The following is a 23,835-nucleotide window of genomic DNA, read 5'->3' as shown; positions in this document are numbered from 1 at the left end:
CCAGTCAATTAAAAAAATTAGCAACAGTAATGTTTCTAACCTTTGTTATGGCCTTGCTAATCTATGATGTCATTGTTATCCTAAGGCAATGCATTTTTCTGAAGCCATGGCACATTTTTGTAGCTTTACATGGAAGAGAACTTCCAAGTTCTATATTTAGGTGTGGTTGGTTGTTTTGTTGTATTTTTTCTAAATTCTGAAAATTAGGCCTGTTAATCTGTTTTGAGATAATTTATATCAGTCAATCCTAGATCATTATACAAGATTTGGGTACACTCTATTCTAATGGCAAGGGGATACAAAGCTAGATTAGACTATCCCATCTCCTCCCCTGACTTAAGGAGAAACGTGGTTAGACATGAGCAATTAACCCCTGACTCTGAAAAACATAGCAGATAAGGTAACAACACTAAGCTGAGATACGAAAAACATCATTCAATCATAGTTCTGCAAGCCAAGTTTTTTGTGCAGTTTGGTCTAACAGTGAGTGAATATAAAATCGGAGTGGACCCCTCAGCACACATCAAATTATCCTTTCATTGTGGCAAGTTAGACCACACACAGGCATCCTCTTTACAGGCAGTTTTCAGCAGACATGCGTTAATACATACATGAAGAATAATAATATTTAAAATCAAATCTTAGTACCAGAGGTTCACTTTAAAAAATGCAAGATGCTTTGTATTTTTGTCTACCAGCTATAATTTTTCCTGCTATAGACCTCAACTAGCTTCCATTGATTTTATTGAGGGTTAGGAACCTAATTATCTCTGAGGATCTGGGCCAGAGGTCATTGCCATGCTTCACATCCATTTTGAACATACACTTGCTTAGAACAACGTTTCCTCAGCTCTCGTCCCCTTACCCCCTACTCTACTTGCGCTACATTGATGACATCTTCATCATCTGGACCCATGGGAAGGAGGCCCTTGAGGAATTTCACCAAGGTTTCAACGATTTCCATCCCACCATCAACCTCAGTCCACATAAGAGGTCCACTTCCTATACACTACAGTGCTAATAAGCGATGGTCACATAAACACCACCCTATACCAGAAATCTACTGACTGCTATACTTACCTACATGCCTCCAGCTTTCATCCAGACCATATCACACGATCCATTGTCCACAGCCAAGCTCTAAGATACAACCGTATTTGCTCTAATCCCTCAGACAGAGACAAACACCTACAGAATCTCTATCAAGCATTCTTAAAACTGCAATATCCACCTGGTGAAGTGAAGAAACAGACTGACAGAGGCAGAAGGGTACCGAGAAGTCACCTACTACAAGACAGTTCCAACAAAGAAAGTAACAGAACACCACTGGTTATCACCTACAACCCCCAACTAAAACCTCTCCAGCGCATCATCAAGGATCTACAACCTATCCTGAAGGACGATCCCTCACTCTCACAGACCTTGGAAGACAGGCCAGTCCTCGCCTACAGACAGCCCCCCAACCTGAAGCAAATACTCACCAGCAACTACACATCACACAACAAAAACACCAAGCCAGGAACCAAACCCTGCTACAAACCCCACTGCCAACTCTGTCCACATATCTATTCAAGGGACACCATCATTGGACCTAATCACATCAGCCACAGCATCCGGGGCTTGTTCACCTCTACATCTACCAATGTGATATATGCCATCATGTGCCAGCAATGCCCCTCTGCCATGTACATTGGCCAAACCAGACAATCTCTATGCAAAAGAATAAATGGACACAAATCTGACATCAGGAATCATAACATTCAAAAACCAGTAGGAGAACACTTCAATCTCTCTGATCACTCAATAACAGACCTCAAAGTGGCAATTCTTTAACAACAAAAACTTCAAAAACAGACTCCAACATGAAGCTGCAGAACTAGAATTAATTTGCAAACTGGATACCATCAGATTAGGCCTGAATAAAGACTGGGAGTGGTTGGGTCATTACAAAACCTAAACTTATTTTCCCCAATACTAATTTCTCCTTACTGTTACTGACACCTTCTTGTCAACTGTCTGTAATAGGCCACTCTCTTACCACTTCAAAAGTTATTTTTCCTCCCTTGGTATCCTGCTGTTAATTGATTTATCTCGTTAGACTGACTTCACACTTGGTAAAGCAGCCCCCATCCTTTCATGTATTTATGCCTGCTCCTGTATTTTTCACTTCATGCATCTGAGGAAGTGGGTTCTAGCCCATGAAAGCTTATGCCCAAATAAATTTGTTAGTCTCTAAGGTGCCACAAGGACGCCTCGTTGTACTTGCTAATGGGCAATTTAGCAATTCAAAAGCTAAGTTGAAAAGAACAGGACAAAATGATCTTTCCCATTGAACATGTAAATGGACAGTTTTTAAGATTGTCCACCATAAATGGATTGCTAAACATATAGCTGGATTGTCATAGAAGCAGTTTTTGACCGAAGTCTTCAAAATTTCTTAAATTGTGAGTCACAGAACTGCTGTTTCTGTCACTGCTGAAAAATGGGGAGTAGAACAAGTCTGTTTACACTGTACGAGCATGCTGTACTCAGCAGCAGAAGAAATCATACTGTGCCTATCTTCCGTTCTTCCTCATGCTCAAAGTTCCCAAACTGTTCTGCTACGGTATATCTTCTCTCAAGTAATTTGGAATACTTGAACCATGGAACGAAGCATGTGTGTCAGTCTGAACATTCAATCTAAAATTCTCTATATACATATGTACTTATACCATCCTCATCATTAGTATCTTACAAACATTACTGAATTTATCCTCATAACACTACTGTAATGTAGGAAAATATTACCCCAGCTTACAGGTGGGGAACTGAGGAACAGAGAAATTAAAATTAGCAAGAGCCAGGAATTGAAGTGCCTGAATTTGTATGGCAAGAATACTAAATGACAGTCATTCACAAAGAAAATTGTATTCATCTTTTGACAAATGCATTTTAACCAATGTCATTTGACTTTCTCCTCCATAATTGAGGGAAAATAAGGAGTTGGTATTCTTCCAAATATCACCCAACCCTGGTGCCAAAATGGGACATCACTCACAGTAGTTTGTGTCTATCTGTAATTCTCTCATCTCTTTCCTTACATGCTTTCAATAGCAATAAAATAGTTACTATTGCTGATATTTAAAACATTGTCACTGGGCTTCAGAGTTAATACCTCAGTGAGATGTATGAGGCAGTTTATGTTTCTCAGACCTATTTTTCCAGAGTCTGGTAGACTTCACTAACTCAGTTGCATTTGGTTCACACTTTTAAGGTTTTCTTCACAACCTCGACACCTAGAGACTTTATATATATATATATAACTGAGCTCATGGAGCACAAGATGACGTGTTGGTAGAGGTACCAGTATGCCATCCTCCCACATACCACCCAATCCAAGCCCAGTTAAAAAATTATTGTGAGCCTGATTTAATCAAATAAGCCATGGTAAATTTACAACTTCATATTCTATCCTTAACTCACACCACTGCCTGTTTATTGCCAAACAAATAGTAAAAGCATAGTCTCTCTACAATAACTAGATAAGCAGATGTGAATTGGATGCCTTTGTTTTAATTTTTCTAGCTTTTATGTATTCTAATGAGCTGTCAAGTTCAACAAAAACATTTTAAGAAAACATTTGTTCAATTTAAAAACAAATTCATTTTGGGACAGGTATGCTGTGTGGATGGGACTCAAGTTAACTTTGCACTGAAGATAAATAGCCAAGCAACTGAGTTTTAGGGCTTCTCCATACAGAGACTAATGCACAGCATGCTAGGGTGTGACTGTTCATGCCCTAAATCGCTGAGTGGACCCTGCTACCCTGTATTTAGTATTCCGCAATACTAAAAGTTCCATAGTGTGCTTTGATGTACCATACTATGGAACTTTAAGTGCATTGTTGCAAAGTCCACATGGTAGTTAGTGCACAGGAAGCTAGTGTGCTATAGATTGACACCCATGTAGACAAAGCCCTTACTCACATGGAGGTCTATGAAAAGTGAACTTTAATCTTGAGAAAAGAAGCATTTGCACCAAACTTGGTAAAATTGATATAAGATGGGACTAGAGGTTGGAAAACTGTAAGACATTATTTTAAACATGTTGGCAACTTCTAAATTTAATGTTATTTCAACCATATTTGGGCCTCTTTGGGCGCCTGAGCCAAAGCTCAATCAATGGGAGTAATCATATTGACTTTAGTGGATTTTTAATCGGATACTAATAATGGACTCATAATAATAATAATCTTTATATATCACTTTCATCTGTAGATATTGATGAGCTGTTAATAGATCAGTATAATTATCCCCATTTTACAGATGAGGAAACTGAGGCACAGAAAAGCATTATCAAAGCCAGGACTAGAACCTGAGTCTCCTGAGTGGTCTAGCTATGGGGCCACACTGCCTCTCTCAGGTTCTACAGATTTCACTAATAATTGGATTCCTTCCCTGTACTTGTCAATCAGTATCTATAGGAAAACAAGCACTTCTTTATGCAAAGTAAACATGAAACAGAGAAAGAAGCTTTTTTTATGAGCAGAAAAGATAAGTTTTGTCCCTATGAATGTTCATGGAAAATAAACTTGCTCAGATAAAACACTCTGAACCAAACATTAATCTGTGACTCATTAAAAAATATTGTTTATAGTTCAGAACATTCTGTACATCCTTGGGTGACCAGCCTGCACTGTGCTGTATATCTGGATGAAATAAAAAGAAAGAAGAGGCTTTGATCTTTTGATTAATTGCAACTTTAAGATGTCTTATCATATACATTGTTAATGGAACTAATAAATAGGTGATACTGAAAACATATTTCAAACCTAATTCTATGTCAAAGTTTAAAATCAATTTTCAAATCAATGACAAATATAAAAACTACAAAGCAGCTGATGAAAGTTAAATTTAGTTCCAACATGAGATCTCTTGTCTTGATAAGCACGGCACTCATTTCTACATCTGTGTTCCATTACTTTTATAACGATTTTTTAAAAACATATATTTAACTATTTCCACAACCAGTTACGGCATCTTGTATTGGGTTAGATGTTTCCCTAAGTACCCCTATTCCTGTCTGAAGTTAGAAAAATGTAAAATGGATTGGAGGATTCGTTCATGCTTGGATAGTTACTGTACACTAACACGAAGTGACAGAAAAAGCAACTATTTTTAATGGGAATGGAACGCTTACCTTGCAATGACTTGAATCAGCTAATATTTAGTATATTTTTATAGGACTCACTGAGAGAATGATTTGGGCTGAAATCTGAAACTTGCCCAAGCCAGCAATGTCTGAGTGTTCAAAATAGAAACCAAGTATTTTGTGAGCTCAACTGGGTCATGATGCAAACAGCACATTGTGCCTCAAAGATAGGGCTAACTCTGTCCTCAGAAGAACCCCAAACTCTGTAAGCCAAGGATGAATTTCAGCTAAAAGAACTTTATTGGGAACAGACAAATACCAGATTTACATGGTTTCACTACTTCTCCAGCCTCAAATGCAAACCTCCCAAACAACAGGCTGAGTTTTGCTTGGCGGGGGGGGGGGGGGGCAAAAAAAACCGGGTTTCATATGCTTTTCATCCCAAATCACAAACTGAAATATGGCCACCCAAAAGGATAACAAGTCTTAGTGAACTTGGCCAGAGGCTCCGGTTTAATTACTAGCGTTTTGCATAGCTCTGATGTAGCACAGCAACAAACTTATTTTATTAATTTTCAACTTAGAAAGAAAATCAGAATAAAAGGAAAGATTACAGACGTGCTTGAAAAACTGACTGCTTTAGTCTCATTTTTGGTTTATAATTGTAGAGGAGAAAAGTTTAACTCACTAAATTTCTGAGGATTTTAGATTAGGGAATAAAAAGAAAATTAGTATGCTAACACCAATTCTACAGCAGTAAATGTTAGCACATATGTTTCCGACTGTGCAAGATTTGTCAAGAAAGCCAGAAAAGATCCACAATCACTAGACAAATTCCTTATCATAATATGGCAACTTACCATCCTTTTAAAACACTGTAAATGTCTGAATGGAAAACTGACAATTTAAAAAAAATATTTCACGGTTTTCATGGAAATAAACTGATGTAATATATGGCATTTCAGTAGCTTTTTTAAAAAAATAAATAAATCACAATGACTGTGCTTGTAACTGTTTAACATTCTATCCTTACATCAGAATCATGAAGTCAATCTAAATATTTTAAACAACGCAGTAGACAGTATTCATCACTGTAAGACCTAGTGGAAAAAATCCCACAATTTCTTTAGTTGTTATAGTAATGAAGTTGGTTTCCTGTTCACTACAAGGGTAATTAATGAAGAATTTGGCTGAACTGCACATACCAGTCAGCAAAGGTAATATTTTATGTACACATTTCATCACTACATAACACACAGTACAGGGTTTGTTTTCCTTTTTTCCTTGCTTTTCAAAGTTAAAAAAAAATCAGGTCACTAGGCAACCAAAATATTGGGCTATAAACTGCAAGCATAGTGCTGAAGCTATATGTAATTTCATTAATTCCTGAGATAGGGTGTGCTGTCCATCTGAGATAGTGAAAATTTAATCCCTGAATAAATTTCATACATAGCAAATGAACAAATCAATTAAACATGAACATTTTAAATTATTTTATCCCATTTGTCTTTAAAGTTAATGAATTTTATATCAAGCCATACCATTCTCTCTTCATTTAAGAACTGGTTGTAATTGTTCGCTTTTTTAATACATTTCACCTTTTCTTTGTCTATAACATGCTGACAAATGAAAATGGAAATACTATCAGCTTAATGCTTAGGTATGATTATGGGCATCTTCAACACTCTGTGCTGAATATTGTTTAAATACCTAGCTGCATGTATCATTAGGGAGTTTTCCCTAATAAGATCATATACTCAGAAAAACAAGTGCCTGGCAGCTATGAAATCGAACCTCCAAAACATACAATTACAAGCACACTTGGGTGGGCTTTGGCTGAGAAGGAACATGAATGTCAATTTAGGACTTTCTGCAGTTTGCTCATACAAGGCTGTATCCTATTATTTTCTTCAGATCCTTCATACATACACTTCTTTGGATAGCAGTGGTGCTGTCAAGGAGCAGTACTAGTGTTCCATAATAGAACTATCCCCTTGTCCCTTGTCAAGGCTGATTCCTAACTCTGGCACTTTGAGTGCAGAAGGTGGGGGCCCATAAGGATTCTAAAAAATAATACTGGCCACTCCAGGTTTATATTAAACTCCCAAGGTTACAGCTTTTCGTGACCTTGGATGGGTAGATGCTGCCACCACCCAAGTGCAAAAAAACTCTTTTGACCCAGGAAGGTACACTTGGGAATTCCTCCCTGTGAGGTACCATCAAGCTCTTCCCCCCTGGCCCCTGGGGAAGAGCTGAGAAAGAAAACAAAAGAAATCAGCTGTTGCCACCAGCTAATTAAACAACATATGCACAAACCTCTTAGGACACAAACACCCAATCCTGTTCTTAACAAAGGTAAATTTTATGAAAAACAAAGAAAATACATCTAAAAACTCAGACCATTGCTAGATTTTTAAAAGAACCACTTATAAGGATTAAGCATTAAAATAACTTTCTTGAGGTCCAGCTTAAAGGTTACAAGCAAACAAAAGCACTGGGGGGTTAGCATAGAGGAGTCCACAAGCCTTACAGAAATAAAAGAAACAAACCTAATCGTGTCTTCCTAGACATTTTCTGATCTACTTACATATCTGGGATTTCAATTAAGTAGTTTCTAGGTATGATTTAATGATTTTTCATACTTGGCACAATATTCTTATAGCATTGCTGCTCTTTGTCTTCTCTCCGGGGAGAACAGACAGACAGACAAAGGGAAAGTTTTTTCCCAATTTTAAAAAGTTCTAGCCCTCCCATTGGCTCTTATAGTCAGGTGCCCACTCCCTTCCTTTGACCTATGGGCTTTTTTTAACCCTTTACAGGTAAAGCAAGTAAAGAACAGCTACTAACAGGGATTTTGTAGCTAACTGGCTAGCTGGATGTCCGTGAAAGGGAGTTATCCCCACACACACTTCATTTATCACATCCCTGCATGGGGTGCCAGGTGGGACGCCCCTTGAGCTCTGTCCTCTCCGGCACACCTGTATTTGGCTTAGAACTGTCGTGCCCTAAGTAGCTCAGCATTTGGCCTTTAGAAAGGAGTGCCAAAGGAAAGCAGTATATTCGGAATGACTGAGCCACACACCTAAGAGATTCCAGAGCTGAGCACATTAGCCACAGTAATATCATTACATACATACACAAATTGAAAAAACCTATATACATTTATTCACACCTTTTCTGGGTTGCAAGAAAAGATTGCCCATCTGTGCTCTGGGTATCCTGGAGAATCATTAGTACAAATATACTAAATCATAAACAGACCTGCCAATTATCCCAGGTCAAATGGTGAATTCAAAATAACCCAGCAGCAACATAAATAAAAGAAAAGCTAACCAACCTCCCCAAACTATTCTCACCACAATCGCACACCATTATTAACGGTCTCCTTACAGGCAATGGAGGGCCCTGCAGAGAGCGCTGAAGGCAAATAAATGCTAGCATTTGTGGACCCTGAGGTGAAGGGCAAATTCCAAAGGCCCAGAGTCCTAGTGGAGAGCACCTGGCCAGATACACCATTTCTCTTGTACTAATAATGCTCCAGCTCAGGAACATCCAGGATCACAGGTATGGCAGTGTGTCATGGGAGAGGAAAACAGGTAGGTCTCAAGCCATACGTTAAAACCAATATATTAAAATTAATTCATGATTAGCCAAAGCAGATTGCAAATAGTTGTAACTCATGCAGGTGAGCCAGAGCATGCCAGGTGATGAGTCACTCGTATGCAATACGTAAGCCAGGAATTGGTCTGGTTATTTTCAGGGCAGATGTATAAGCCTCACAGGAGAAACAGCAGATCAGCATGCTTGCTGTCACTTCAGGGCTTAGAAGTCTCTCCTGTCTCACAGTGGCAACAGACTATCCAACCCTTAGCCTGCTCTTGCTCCAGCTTTGCTCTCATCTCCTAGCCTCATTCCAGTCCTGCTCTGGACTCCTGATTCAAGCGCTGACTCTGCTGACTAGAACTGACTGCTATGGCTGTGAGCACTAGACCTGGTCATTCCCATCACAGTTCCTGACAGAGCACACTGGGAGGTCAGAATCTGGGAGCAAAATTCACTGAAGTTATTGGAGTTTATACCAGGTGTGAATTTGATTTTAGTTGTAAAATTACAATATAACACAATCTAAACAAACTACCTATATCTAGAAGAGTAAGGGAGAACACTGTCAAATCATCTGATTTATGCTAAATACAACCACAATTACACGGTTTGCAGTAATTTTGCAGCTCTTTTGGTTCATAGTCTGTACCAAATTTCCCAGGCATCATTGTGTCCTGGTCTCTGTGAGCATTAGAGGATATGAAGATTCTTCAGACTACTGATGTGGTCTTTTCAGTATATGCCCTCCTCATCAATACTGGCCAAAAATGAACAGAACCTTGGACTGATGAAAACTTTAAAGTCTGCTCATTGCACAAAAGCCACTTTCAGTAATGATGGCAAAGCACTTGCATCTGAGGAAGAGAGATAAGTGCTTTCTAGATCTTTTATTCTACTGATTAATACCCCAGTTAAATAAAAATGTATCTGCTGATGCAACATGAGAGCACAATGTATCTTTTTTATTAATTAATGGTGGTGGGGGTCTCCTCTACTAATATGTACTTTCTGACATTGTGCCAAAGGCAGCAGCTCATTTTATTCCCAACCTTCCTCTCCTAAAAATGTATATATTTACAGGAACATCTGAAGGGTCTGTGAATGATCTATCCCACATCAAACAACCTCATTTCACATAAAATTATTCCATTTAATTGTAATAGAATACTACCCATGATGAAGACCCTGATCCCATCTCCCAAATGCCATCTGGAAAGAAGGTTTCTCACAGAATGAATGGAGCAGCTGCTCAATAGCAGAGGAAAAATGATGACACAGATTCCGCAGAAGCACCCTGCTGGTCACAACTACCCAAAGCAGTCATCATCAATTTCTCTGCTAGGCAACAGGCATTCATTCTGAAGAAGCCTGTTTTCTGGATGGAGATGAGCGGCAGCATATGACAAGAGGAATTCCAGGGTATAAAATAATGTGGTGGTGAATCCGAGCGGGCTCTATAAACGCTCCAACTGCCCGGTTTAGGCTGAACATCCATTCACTGACCCCCATTTCTGTATGCTGTAAAGCAATAGGAACACATATAATCTTGGTGTCTATATTGCCTAAGTATTGAGTACATTATTGTGTCACTGTATCAGCTAATGTCACTAACCTGCAAAGAGGCAGTATCATCTTCATTCTTCAGATCACACATTTCATTAAGGCTATTTCTTCCCAATCCTGGTGGCTGTTAGAAGAGATGTTGTGACCCTTTCCCCACCCTTCAAATATTTCCTTACATAGTCACTAGCATTACTTTATTAAAAAAAAACCTGAGACATCTTATGTATGCAAAAGCAATTCTCATTGTTTCTGAGGCTTATTTAGAGGCATTGGAATGTTTGATTGCACTAATATACTGAATATTTAGGGAAAAGAAAATAAATTTAAAAAGTAATAATTTTCACTGTATTTTATTTCAGAATAAATGTAGGGTATAGAGAAAATGTTGCAATCCTATCTGAACATGTGTTTAGAAAAGAAAAACAGAAAAGAAGATTACATCTGTCATTACACTTTACATGGAAAAACCTTTTCACTAGCAAGTCTGTACTTATCAAAGCATATATATGCTAGGTGAACTAAGGTAAATGAAAAGTTCTCCTTCCTGGTTTACATAAAAGTCAATGACCCCAAAATATAAGGTAAACATGAAAGAGAGTTAATAAAACTTGATTTTGAGTAGTAGCAGTGGAGACTGGCAACATCTGGAAGTGAGCAGGCAAAGTTTAAAATTTGGGCCATACTGGGCATTCAAAATTCCCACTGACTTCAATGAGAATTTAATGTGAGCAAGGAATGCAAGTTTAGTCTTGCAAAGATATGATCAGAGCCAACATAAAGATACAGGCAAAGATTATGAGGCAAACTCACAGCCAGACCAGGGCTGCTCACTCAGCTATGACGACTCACTCCTCCAGCACAGCCTTCAATGGCTCACCTGCCAGGCATGCTGCAGCATCCTATCCCTGGGCAATGCCTGGGTCAGATGATGCCCAGGCATAGGTATTTCACTCTCACTGCCAGAGCCACAAGTTAGTCTGTGCAGCAGTACTACTTGACTAGGAATTCTCCTACTGTTTTGTGGTATTACAGACTCCCTAGGCTTCCAGCCTGCCCTTGATCCTGTGCTTGTTCCTGCCCCAGTCTTGGTGCAGCCCACTTCATCTATGTCTGTGCCCTTCTCTTACCCTGCTCCAGCCCTGCACCAACTTCCTGACCCCCAGACCACTGGGACTGGATTGACTCCAGCCCGGCTTTGGCCTGCTTCCTGACTCTAACTATGACCCTGATTTGGCTTTGTGATGATGTGGTTCTGGCGGGATCCAACTGAGAGTGCCAATTCAGGACAAATTGCTTAAACAGGGCAGTTACAGCCCAAGGCTGGGATTTTTCCACCTCTAAGGCAAACCAAACCAGCCAGACAAAGAGGACTTGTGGTTAGCCAGTGGGGTGAAACCAAAATCACAGAAGCAATTTTCTTAGACACTCCAGTTTCCCAGTATCACCACCAGTCCCACTCGTCTTGGGGATGAATGGTTATGAAAACAGACACCCCAATAAAAAGGTTCTCTCAATCCCAAAGAATCAAGCCCCAGACCCAGGTCAATATACAAATCAGATCTTACCCACAAATCACACTGTTGCCAATCCTTTAAAATCTAAAATCTAAAGGTTTATTTATAAAAGTAAAAAGATAGAGATGAGAGCTAGAATTGGTTACATGGAATCAATTACATAGAGTAATAGCAAGGTTCTTAGTTCAGGCTTGTAGCAGTGATGGAGTAAACTGCAGGTTCAAATCAAGTCTCTGGAACATCCCTCATTCAGTCCTTTGTGCAGAACTTCAGTTTGTAGCAAAGTCCCTCCAGAGGTATGAAGCAGGATTGAAGACAAGATGGAGATGAGGCATCCAGGCTTTTCCAGGTGTAAGAACACCTCTCTGTTCTTACTGTGGAAAATTACAGCAAAATGGAGTCTGCAGTCACATGGGCAAGTTCCTGCATATTTTGCTGAGTTACAAGGCATGTCTGCTTCCTCTCAATGGGTCAATCGTGTAGCTGATGGTCCTTAATGGGCCATCAAGGAGGCTAGGCAGAGCTAACACCAACTTGTCTGGGATGTCTCCCAGAAGCACAGCACAAATTTGAAATACAGACAGACAGTATTGAACCAATACTCATAACTTCAACTACAAAATGATACATACATACAGACAGCATAATCATAACCAGCAACCCATAACCTGGTCTTAGACACCTTATATGACCCTCTTTACATAAGATTTGATGCCAATCAATTTTGTGTCTGGCTTTGACCCTTAATACCTGTTCTTGACCACCACTCCAACCCCGACCCTGACCACCTCAAACCCAGGGTCTGACACAGATCTTACTGTACATTACCCTGAGAAGCCTTCACTGAGTAATAGTTTCTTTAATTCCATCAAGCTTCTGTTTCATTGTGACTGCCATTGTTCTATTTCAATAAGACTTGAAGGTATTTTGTATGGGCTCAGTGAAGGCTTTCCCATAAGCCCCAAGCAAGGGACACTCCAGCCACCATCTGCCTCCTGTTTCCCATCTTATTCTGAGGTGGAAGTACCATACTATGCCGATAGTTTCCCTGCACTCTGGCATAGGTCTGTCTTTACCACTCCTTGTCTACATCTGTATCAGTGATGAAAGGGGCGTGGTGGCTGTGTGGTCCTGACTCTGTTTATCTAGCTACATATGAATAAGCAGGTACATTATACCCCCTTAATCCTTTCTGCTGCCGTGCAAGCTAAGCCACAACTTGGCCCTATGTGAATAAAATATTCAAAGTTATTTATTCTGATACAGAATTCCCTATAATGAAAATCAATTGACAATCACTTTCTTTTAATATGGCCAGTGAAGTTTTAACACACACAGATACACACAAACACTTATGGTGTAAATTCATATACATCTCACTAATGCTTTTAGCAAAATGCACTGCCATGATTTTGGACAGGTAATACTGTTGTGTATAATGTTATAATGTATCAGTGATTAATTACCACTTTACTACTTTAGCTCATCAGTACACATTTACTTTAGGCCTGTTGTATCATTGTATCCTTCCAAGAATTAGCTAGAAGAAGTTCCAGAACAGATCAGTGTACTACAGAACATATATCAAATGCAAATGAAATCCTGAAGGGGACTAAAATATCCTTTTTCTGAGGGGGTATTCCCGCCCGCTACAAAATTTCATGCTAGCTTTATGACACTTGCCATTACCAGCATATTAGAATCTACCAATTGGGGAATCTAAAACACTATGCACTCACTTTCTGATCCCAATGTTATTTTTAAATCCTCTTTGCTACTCTAATTACCAAAGGCTTGTGAAATATTCAGTTCATTATTTAAAACACTAGCATTACTTTGTGCATATTTTTTCTTTCAAGTCATCACTTCTAATTTTTTTTGTTTATAATTTTGCTCTGTGTTTAATATTCCTGTGTAAGCAACATAGACATATTTTTGTCATGCTTTTACTTTGTTTCAGTTTCAAACCTCCTTTATGAATGTTATAGGAGTTTTTTTCATAGAGCTCACCTGGCATAATCAGCCCTCCAAGGACCCAGTCAATTCCTACATCAGTTAGGTAATTTGACAGGAGGTTGAACACATTTGCCAATTAGGGCTGCAGACACTTTGCTAGGTCAACTTCCAAACCTTATTCAAATTCTTCCCTCATGTTTGTTGAATAGAAAAATAAGAATATATATTCAAATCTATGTGATGCTCTGTACATGATGCTATTTTTCTTGCATTATTATAAAATGTTTGAAGGGGGAAACACCCTAATTCTCTGAAAAAAATAAAAAATCTGGGGGGGTGGAAAGGAAGGTTTCTATATTAAACTCTGCAAGAGAAAAGGAGGTAAAACCAATGACAAGAGCTATCTTGTCATAAATGATACAACTGTAATCCAGCCAAAATTTCCTTGATGAAGAAACTGAGTTGTGTGGGGGTGGCAAGAAAAGGGGGTGTGAATGTTAAGTCCTAGGGGCAGCCGGTGTAGGAAGCAATCACTTGAGGCCAGAGAGCAGACAGCTAACCAAAACCTCCATTTTATTTACAGACACAGAGAGCTCACTCAGCCGGTTGAAACCGGCTGAGCTATCCCTTAATAGTCTAACTCAGTTGCCATATAACAAAACCCATGACAACCAAATACACAACATATTCCTCCCCACCTAATAAGAACATCCCCTAAATAAAACACACACTAAACTAGAGAAGGAGGGTAGACTGCCTCCATTCCCGGCTAAACCCTGGGGATTATTTTGCCCCATAACCGTGGGTTCGCCCTAACTAAAGATCCAGCCAATGAGGAGGCCTAGGTGGATTATGGCGAACTTCTGGTGTTGTTGCACCCGAAAGTACTAGGGGCTCAGGGTCCGCAGCACGAATAGGTGAGGAGGTGGTATCAGCTCGTGCTGGGCAAAGGGGTATCTCAGCTGCCGGCAGTAATGGAGGAGAACAGTCAGGAACAGGTGACTCATGATTCGGTGTCTCACCAGGAGGGGTGAAGTCAGACCCCTCAACTGCAGATGGGTCCTGAAGACTGGCATGACCTGGCAACAGCTGATCTACATGTCGCCGCCAGGTAAGATTCTCTGCAGTCCGGACTGTATAGGAAACAGGTCCTGTTTGAGTGATGACTGTGGCCGGGACCCATTTAGCTCTGGAAGTATAATTCCGAGCCAAAACTGGCTGCCCTGGGCTAAAGGTTCGGTCTTTTGCTCTGGGTGCCTGTCTGATTACGTGATATTGCTGCTGATACTTGATATTGCTTACTTGTTGCACAGTTTGTCTGGGTTCAGAAGGTTTCAGCAGATCAAAGCAAGTGCGCAGCTGTCGTCCCATCATTAGAAAGGCTGGGGAAGCCTGGGTCGTAGCATGAGGTGTGTTTCTATAGGAAAGTAAGAAGGTATCCAGACGCTTTTGAATGGAGTGTTGTCCCTTTGCTGATTTCAAAGCGTTTTTCATTGTCTGCACAAATCTTTCAGCTAATCCGTTGGTGGACGGATGATATGGTGCTGACGTGATGTGGTGTATCCCATTTGCCTTCATAAAATTTTGAAACTCCTGAGAGACGAACTGCGGTCCGTTGTCGCTCACAAGTTGTTCTGGCAGACCAAAACGACTAAAGAGTCCTCGTAGTTTTTGGATAGTACTCTCTGCAGTAGTGGACTGCATTATAGAGACTTCTGGCCATTTAGAATGGGCATCTACTGCCACCAAGAACATGCTTCCTTCAAGGGGGCCAGCAAAGTCAACGTGAATACGTTGCCATGGGTTTTCAGGCCAGTCCCATGGGTGTAGGGGTGCCCACTGGGGTGCATTTCTTACACTCTGACATGACATACAAGCTTTTGCCTTCTCTTCAATAGCACTGTCCAATCTAGGCCACCAAAAATAGCTTCGTGCAATTTCCTTCATGCGCACTATTCCACAGTGACCGGAATGTAGCTGTTCTAACATCTGTGATCTCAGGGGTGGTGGAATAATGACACGCCTCCCCCACAACAAACAACCAGATTGGACCGATAACTCCATCCGCCTGGACATGTAGGGAACAAGGTCGGGTGAGACCGGAGAGGTTTGTCGAGATTTTCCATGCATCACCAGGTCCATAACTTGGGATAATACTGGGTCAACGCGGGTTGCCTTCTTTATCTGAGTAGCAGTGATGGGTGTATTCTCTACCTGTTCAAAGTAGAAGATTTCCTTTTGGGCACTATCTTGATGTTTGACCGGTAAAGGCAACCTTGAGAGGCCATCTGCATTGCCGTGCAGAGTGGATTTCCGATATTTGATTTCATATGTGTGTGCAGAAAGTATCAATGCCCAACGTTGCATACGACTAGCAGCTAATGGGGGAATGCCTGTGTAGGGTCCAAAAATTGATGTCAGAGGTCGATGGTCTGTAAGAAGAGTAAACTTTCGCCCAAACAGGTACTGATGAAACTTCCTAATTCCAAAAACAATTCCTAATGCCTCACGTTCGATTTGGGCGTAGTTAGTTTCTGCTTTGCTTAGAGTGCGTGAAGCAAAAGCAATAGGTCTTTCTTCTCCCGAAGGCATAATGTGTGACACGACCGCTCCCACTCCATAAGGGGAAGCATCGCAGGCCTATTGCAGGGGTAAGGATGGATCAAAGTGTGTTAGAACTTCAGAATTTAACAATGCATCCTTAGCTTTGTTAAATGCAACATCACAGGCTTCAGTCCACTTCCAGGCCTTGTTCTGCCCAAGGAGCTCATGAAGTGGTTTTAGCAGTGTGGCTAACTGTGAGATGAACTTTCCATAATAGTTCAGTAGTCCTAGAAATGAGCGTAGCTGGCTTACATTTCGAGGTGGGGGAGCCTCCACAATAGCTTTAACTTTTGCAGGGGCCTTATGAAGACCTGCAGAATCGATGATGTGTCCCAAATATTCAACAGAGGGCTTGAAGAATTCACACTTGTCTTTGCGAACTCGTAGGCCATACTCTTCCAGTCTTTGTAGGGTAGCCTCTAAATTCTTTAAGTGATCCTCTTCATTTCTTCCAGTGACCAGGATATCATCCAGATAGCACTGAACTCCTGACAAGCCACACAAGATCTGGTCCATAGCCCTCTGGAACAGGGCGGGAGCCGATGTGATTCCGAAGGGTAGGCGACAGTATCGATAAAGCCCCTTATGAGTCACAATAGTCAACAGCTCTTGGGACTTTTCATCGACGTGCATCTGTAAATATGCTTGACTCAGATCAATCTTACTGAACTTTTGTCCCCCAGCCAGGCCTGCGAAGAGGTCATCAATGCGGGGAAGCGGGTATTGCTCTGCACACAACACTGGGTTGACAGTGACTTTAAAATCACCGCAAATCCGGAGAGAGCCATCTTTCTTCACTATTGGAACGATAAGAGTGGCCCATGAGCTATGGGTAACTGGTATTAGGACTCCATTGGTGACCAGGCGCTCCAGGTCTGCTTCAACTTTTGGCCTGATGGCATATGGCACAGTTCGGGCTTTCAGATATTTTGGTGGACTGCCAGGTTTAATGTTCAATGTCACAGTGATTCCCTTCATACTTCCCAAATCATCTCCAAAAACAGCAGCATGTTTCCTTAGTATAGGGGTTAGACTGGTTTCTTCTTTAGTCATCCGGTGCACTTCTGCCCAGTTCAGCTGAATCTTCCCAAGCCAAGACCTACCCATTAAGGCTGGGTAGTCACCTCTCACCACAAACAGTGGCAATTTAGCCGCCTGTCCATTGAGCTCCACCTTAACATCAATAGTGCCCAACATGGGCACAGCTTCACCTGTATACGTCTTCAGAACAGTTTTTGTTGCCTTAAGCGGAAGATGCTGTAGCTTTTCCTTATACACAGTCTCAGGAACCAGCGAGACAGCTGCACCGGTGTCTAGTTCCATGCGTATAGGTTTGCCCTCCAATAAGGGGGTTACCCAGTATTCATGTGAGCCCGCTGCCAAAGACAAAACATGCAGTGGCACTTCCTCTTGTGAGGAGGTGTCACCTTGATCATCCTGGGTCTGCTCTAGGGTATGCAAGGTTCCTCTTTTTGTCGGCCAGACCACAGGCCTCTTTTTCTTTTGTTTACAGGCACACTCAATGTGTCCCTTTTTGCCACAGTGTCGACACACCAGGTCCTTACACCAGCATTCTGATGCCTGGTGACCCAGCTTACCACAGCGGTAACATTCTTGACTCTGCACCGTTTTGTGGGTCAGTTCTTGTGACACTTTTTGCACCGTAGGGGATGCACCGATGTATTGTGCCTCCCTTGTAGCCAGTTCCATGGAGACAGCAATATCAACAGCCTTCTGTAATGTAAGCTGAGCCTCTGTCAGTAGGCGCTTCCGTATAGCTTCACTGCAGAGGCCACACACTAACCTGTCACGCAGGGCATCATTTAACATCTCTTTAAATTCACAGTGTTCTGCTAGCTTTTTTAAAATGGCTACAAATTGTACAACTGTTTCATCTTCCTTTTGGTCTCTTTTGTGGAACCTATATCTTTCAACAATTACCAGAGGTTTTGGGGAGAAATGAGACCCCAGGATTTCCACAATGTCACTGTAAGATTTAGTCTCAGGCTTAACAGGGTGTAGTAAGCTGCGTAGCAGAGAGTAGGTTTTAGCCCCTACAACAGTTAAGAATATTGGCACCTTCTTCGCTTCTGTAATGTCATTTGCAATACCAAAAAGCTCAAAACGCTCAGTATACACATGCCACTGCTCTGTATTCTCATCAAAAGGCTCCAGGGGCCTGGTCAGAGTAGCCATGATTTTTAGTTTCACTTTCACAGTCAGTGCAAACAAGCAGCTTTTTTTCTTTGTTTGGTCTTTACCTTGACTTCTACTTCCTTCTGTTACTGGAGCAGCACCAGGATCCCCCCCTCGTCGCCAGTGTTAAGTCCTAGGGGCAGCCGGTGTAGGAAGCAATCACTTGAGGCCAGAGAGCAGACAGCTAACCAAAACCTCCATTTTATTTACAGACACAGAGAGCTCACTCAGCCGGTTGAAACCGGCTGAGCTATCCCTTAATAGTCTAACTCAGTTGCCATAGTAACAAAACCCATGACAACCAAATACACAACAGTGAAAAGATCCTTTATGCAATATTAATCCCTCTACCCATCGTAGATTTGGGCCTGGCATAATTTATAGTAGCCTCGAGTTTGCTCTGATTTGCGCCTGGCTGCTATGCCCCCCAAAAGGGACTGGTCCATGCACAGGAGGATTGCCAACTGCACTTGTAGTACACTGGTCATGCCTTTAACACCAGGAGCTGCCAGGGTGCATGACATAGTATCAGTTATGCTGTCACTGAAATATTTCCTTATGCAAGAGGTATCCTCAGGTGATCATGTAGGCCAGGTTCAAATTTGCTTTGTGGCATTGATGTGATGCACAACATATTTTAAAGGACTAAGGATCTATTTTTTAATTATAATCAGCATTGCTAATACTGCTGCTGTGTGGTGTATGTACACCACAAACGCTCAGCAGCCAAAGGGTTAATACAGATACTTTTGGCCACTGATGATTGGAAGCCTCAGAGCAGCTGGGAGGATAAAAGGAGTGTACAAGAGAGGTGTGGTGACTACCAAGCAGTGAGCAGTCTGGAAAAAGGAGTGTCTGCTAGCAATCTACTAAAGAGCTTCCCAGACAACAGCCCAGGAGGGGACAGACTGATTGACAGAGGAGCCTGCAGAGATCCAAAGAAAGGCAGAAAGATGCTCAGGACTCTGTCAGAGCCAGAGAACCCTGATCTTGCTTATGTAGCTTGAGGGCCATGAGCTGGAACCCAATGGAGTGGGCGAACCTTCATTCCCTTATTAATCGCCACCCTGCACTTAAGCAGGGAGGAGTTTGGCTGGCTGGCCGGCAGAATAAGACAACGCTTTCTGGCTTGGGGGAGGTGGGGAGATGTAAAGCTGCTGGAAAGAGCAGTCAGCATGGTGGATAACTCATAGGGTGACCACACAGCAAATGTGAAAAATCAGTACAGGGGGTGGGAGGTAATAGGAGCCTATATAAGAAAAAGACCCACAAATCGGGACTGTCCCTATAAAATCGGGACATCTGGTCACCCTAATAACTCACCACATAGGAATATGGGGTTTAAAAAGGTCAGTTGGGCCTGGACCCTCCCTTCTTTACTCAGAACAGGCTAGGCAGCATGGCTCCAGAAAAGCAGCAAACAGCATGGGGGAAAGCATGGTTCCAGGGGCACGAAAAAAGCAGCAAACAGCATTGGAAGTAGGATTGCTCCAGAAACATGGAGAAGAGTAAGCTCAGGAAAACAGGGGGGCTGTTACCCCCCCTTCGACCCCAGAAACAGGGAAGGCAGGCACAGGCAAACTACACAGAAAGGGGACAGTGGAAAGATGGGGAACTAGTGTCCCCCACCACAGGTACTTCCACCCACAGGCAGGCTGGAAGCTGCAACCAGGGAGGGTAAATTTGCAAACGAGGCTAGTCAGCATCTGAAACAATCGGGGGGAGGCAGCCAAGCTAATGGCTGGCACCTCCTTGTTGCAGATGTTCAATGCAGGTACTCCATAAATCAAGGCACAAAAGAACAAAAAAAATGGCTTAGAAAAGGAATTAAGGAGAGGTGCTTAGTAATTGAACAAGCGGGGGGCACTTGGGGATTCCCATGACTGGTACAACAGGAAGCCAACCCCCCCATCATTATAGTCCACTTTAACCCCTCCTACAAGCAGGCATGGTCGGTAAGGTCTCAGCAAGATAATTGCTGGAAGGACCTGGATAAATGGGGAGGAGGTGTGGAAGCCCTCTTCCCCCATCCCCCTGCAATTGGCTGGAATTGGTAAGGTCCTGGCAGTGAATCTGCTGGAGGGACATACATTTTGCACCTGCACTGCACGCATTTTATCTGCTGGGTTAGTCCCAGACATCTGTCAATAATAAAGTTGTGGCCTGATTAAACCCATATGTAATGTCTCCTGTCATTCTTTCAGCATCGCCAGACAACCCCTGATGGACTTGTGAGTGAAGAAAGGGTTTTCAGCTTCCTGGGTACCAGGAATAGACTGACTGCTCCACTAGGCTGGATGAGCCCAGGATCTGGCCAGAGGGGGTACCATTGCACTTATGCACCCCCACATGCTGCCTATTACTAAGTTTATCGGACACTTCCTATTATAAGACCCTGTTTTCAGTTCCTTATAACTTTGCAACAGGTAACCATTAGGGCTGAAATTTTCCATGTTGGATGTCTGCCTCAGGCTGAATTTTTAATTTTTTTTTTTTAATATTTCAGCCAAAACAGTTAAGCTATTTTCAAGAAGCAGGCCAGGGGAAAAATGCATTGTTTTGCCCAACTTAAAAAAAAAATTCCGGTAACCTTTTTAGGATTTAGAAAGCTATAGCACCGTAATTTTTGGAGCAAAACCTTGAAATTTTGCGGTCTCCTTAAAAATCAGTTTAAATTTAGCTATACTATAAGCCCTGTAAAAAAAAAATCAGTTTGCACATGTTCAGTAGAGTCAGATTTTAGCAATCAAATTCCCTGAAAATTCTGTCCACCAGGACATATTCTAGCCCAGGGCTGAGCAGGACTTTTCCTGTGATTATAGCTTTGAGCTGTTCTTATCTCATAGTTTTCTTTGTAGTAGCTGAGGGCTAGATTCACAAAGGACTAACTTTTAGGCACCTAGAAAACCACGCAATTCATAAAGCCTGTTTTAGATGCCTAGGCAATTTATACAATGCATGGGGAGAGATTATAATTTTGTTTTATAATTGGAGATATACCTATCTCCTAGAACTGGAAGGGACCTTGAAAGGTCATTGAGTCCAGCCCCCTGCCTTCACTAGCAGGACCAATTTTTGCCCCAGCTCCGTAAGTGGCCTCCTCAAGGATTGAACTCACAACACTGGGTTTAGCAGGCCAATTCTCAAACCACTGAGCTATCCCTCCCCCCTACATGCCTTAGACTGCTATTCACAAAAGCTAGCACCCTGGATGGGGAGCTGCTTAAGTTAGCTTGTGAGATGCTGATTACAGGGGTATGTCCTAAACTGCACCAGTCTCTTGGGGGATCCCATCTCTGATTGTGATTCTTAGGCTACGTCTTCACTACCCGCTGTATCGGCAGGTAGCAATCGATTTCTCGGGGATCGATATATCGCGTCTCATCTAGACGAGATATATCGGTCCCCGAACACGCTCCTGTCGACTCCGGAACTCCACCAACCCGAACGGCGGTAGTGGAGTCGACATGGGGAGCCGCGGACGTCGATCCCGCGCCATGAGGACGGTAGGTAATTCGATCTAAGATACTTCGACTTCAGTTACGTTATTCACATAGCTGAAGTTGCGTATCTTAGATCGATTTCCCCCCCAGTGTAGACCAGCCCTTAGTTGTGAACCCTTTCCTGGATTTAGGCAGCTAAGGCATTGCATCTTGCAAGAAGCCTGGGGAGAGGGGAAGCAGGGCTGGCTTTATGACCCGCGGGGCCTGATTTGAATACCCGGCAGCGGTCGGGGGCTTAGGTGGCACTTCGGCGGTGGGGGGTCCGATCCAGGTCTTCCGTGGCATCGAAGGACCCCCTGCCACCGAAATGCCGCCGAAGACCCCCGGACCAGACCACCCGCTACTAAAATGCCGCCAAAGACCTCCAGAGCGGACCGCCACCGAGTGAGTAAAAAAAATAAATTAAAAAGACGCCAAAGCTGTGGGACCCTCTTCGGCGTGGGGCCCGATTCCGGGGAATCGGCTTAAAGCCGGCCCTGAGGGGAAGGATTTCCCTTCTAACTTTTAATCCAATCATTAGGATACTCACCTGACATGTGGGAGACCCTTGGTTCAAGTTCCCCACACCTGATGAAAGAAAGGAATTTGAACAGGAATCTGCCACCTCTCAGGTGAGTTCCCTAAACCACTGTACTATAAAATATTCTGCTGTGGATGATCCTTGCTCTCTCCTGTTGAAGCTGTTCCACTGAGGATAAATAATTAAAGATTTATTGGAGCAGTGGGATTGGGTTTCCCACCTTCAAGGTGAGTGCCCTCTCTACCAGGCTATGAAGTCATTCTTATAGTCTTTTTGGCCCAATTAATATTTATTTGTTTATCGACAGTCTCGCAGAGTACCTTTTCAACATGGGAAATGAGCATTGCATTATTAAAGTATCTGTGATATGTTTCATAGACAATTCAGTAACCCTTAATAATAAACATTGAGTACAGTTCCAGTAGAATATTTGGCAGAGCTGGATAAAATGGTTTGAGTAAATTGGTATTAACCTAAATGGTTACCCAGAATTAGTACCCAAAATTAATCTTTTTGAAGTTCAAAAAAGGTGTTTTTTTTTAAATTTTCAATGTATGTTTTTCAAATGCTGGGTTTCATTTAAGAGCAGAGAAAGCCTTCCTCACAAGACTGTAGTTTTTCTATTTTTGTCATATTTCCAACAGGATTTCTTGACCAAAGACATTTATACAAGATCTGGATATTTATCTGCACTGAACCTTCAAACCTTTTAGAGTTGAACCATCACAATTGATTTCTATACTCAGTTACTCCATTAAAGTTAACAAAGTTGCATATATGTAACCAAGAGCAGAGTTTAGCTTAATTTATTTAATTGTATGTACATATGGAAATGTATAAATCACTTTCACGGAAACATAAGTTTTGTGGCAACATTTTACAAAATACCCATCTAGTTTTTAATCAAAATGCCATGTGGTACCAAGTCAAATGCCTTACAGAATTCTAAGTATAAGACATCAATGCTCTTACATTTATCAACCATATTTTAATGGCATCTTAAGTCCATTAAAAAACACTGGAAATCTTAGCCTGTAATCACAAAGGTCTTCATTTAAAGGCCATCGAAGTTAATGGAAAGATGACCATTGATTTTATGAGCTGGTTTGGAATTTTTGGCAGAACTTTTTTTCCCCCCTAATAATGCTGATGCATTGAAAGCAAAACTATTCACAAAACAGGATTTGAATCCTGTTCAGGGAGTTTACTCCTTACACATTTATCTGTAAAGTATGCAAATGGTAAA

The 23,835-nt window shown here is 41.8% G+C and overlaps 1 pseudogene; it reads right to left on the bottom strand.

Annotated features, from left to right (window-relative positions):
- Positions 1-15,272: 15,272 nt before the first annotated feature.
- On the bottom strand, positions 15,273-17,003 carry LOC123371779 (annotated as a pseudogene).
- Positions 17,004-23,835: the final 6,832 nt, after the last annotated feature.

Source organism: Mauremys mutica, chromosome 5 (assembly GCF_020497125.1).
Source record: "Mauremys mutica isolate MM-2020 ecotype Southern chromosome 5, ASM2049712v1, whole genome shotgun sequence".
Taxonomy (NCBI): Eukaryota; Metazoa; Chordata; order Testudines; family Geoemydidae; genus Mauremys; species Mauremys mutica.
Note: the sequence above shows the minus strand (reverse complement) of the source record. Positions and strands in the feature narration are given on the sequence as shown.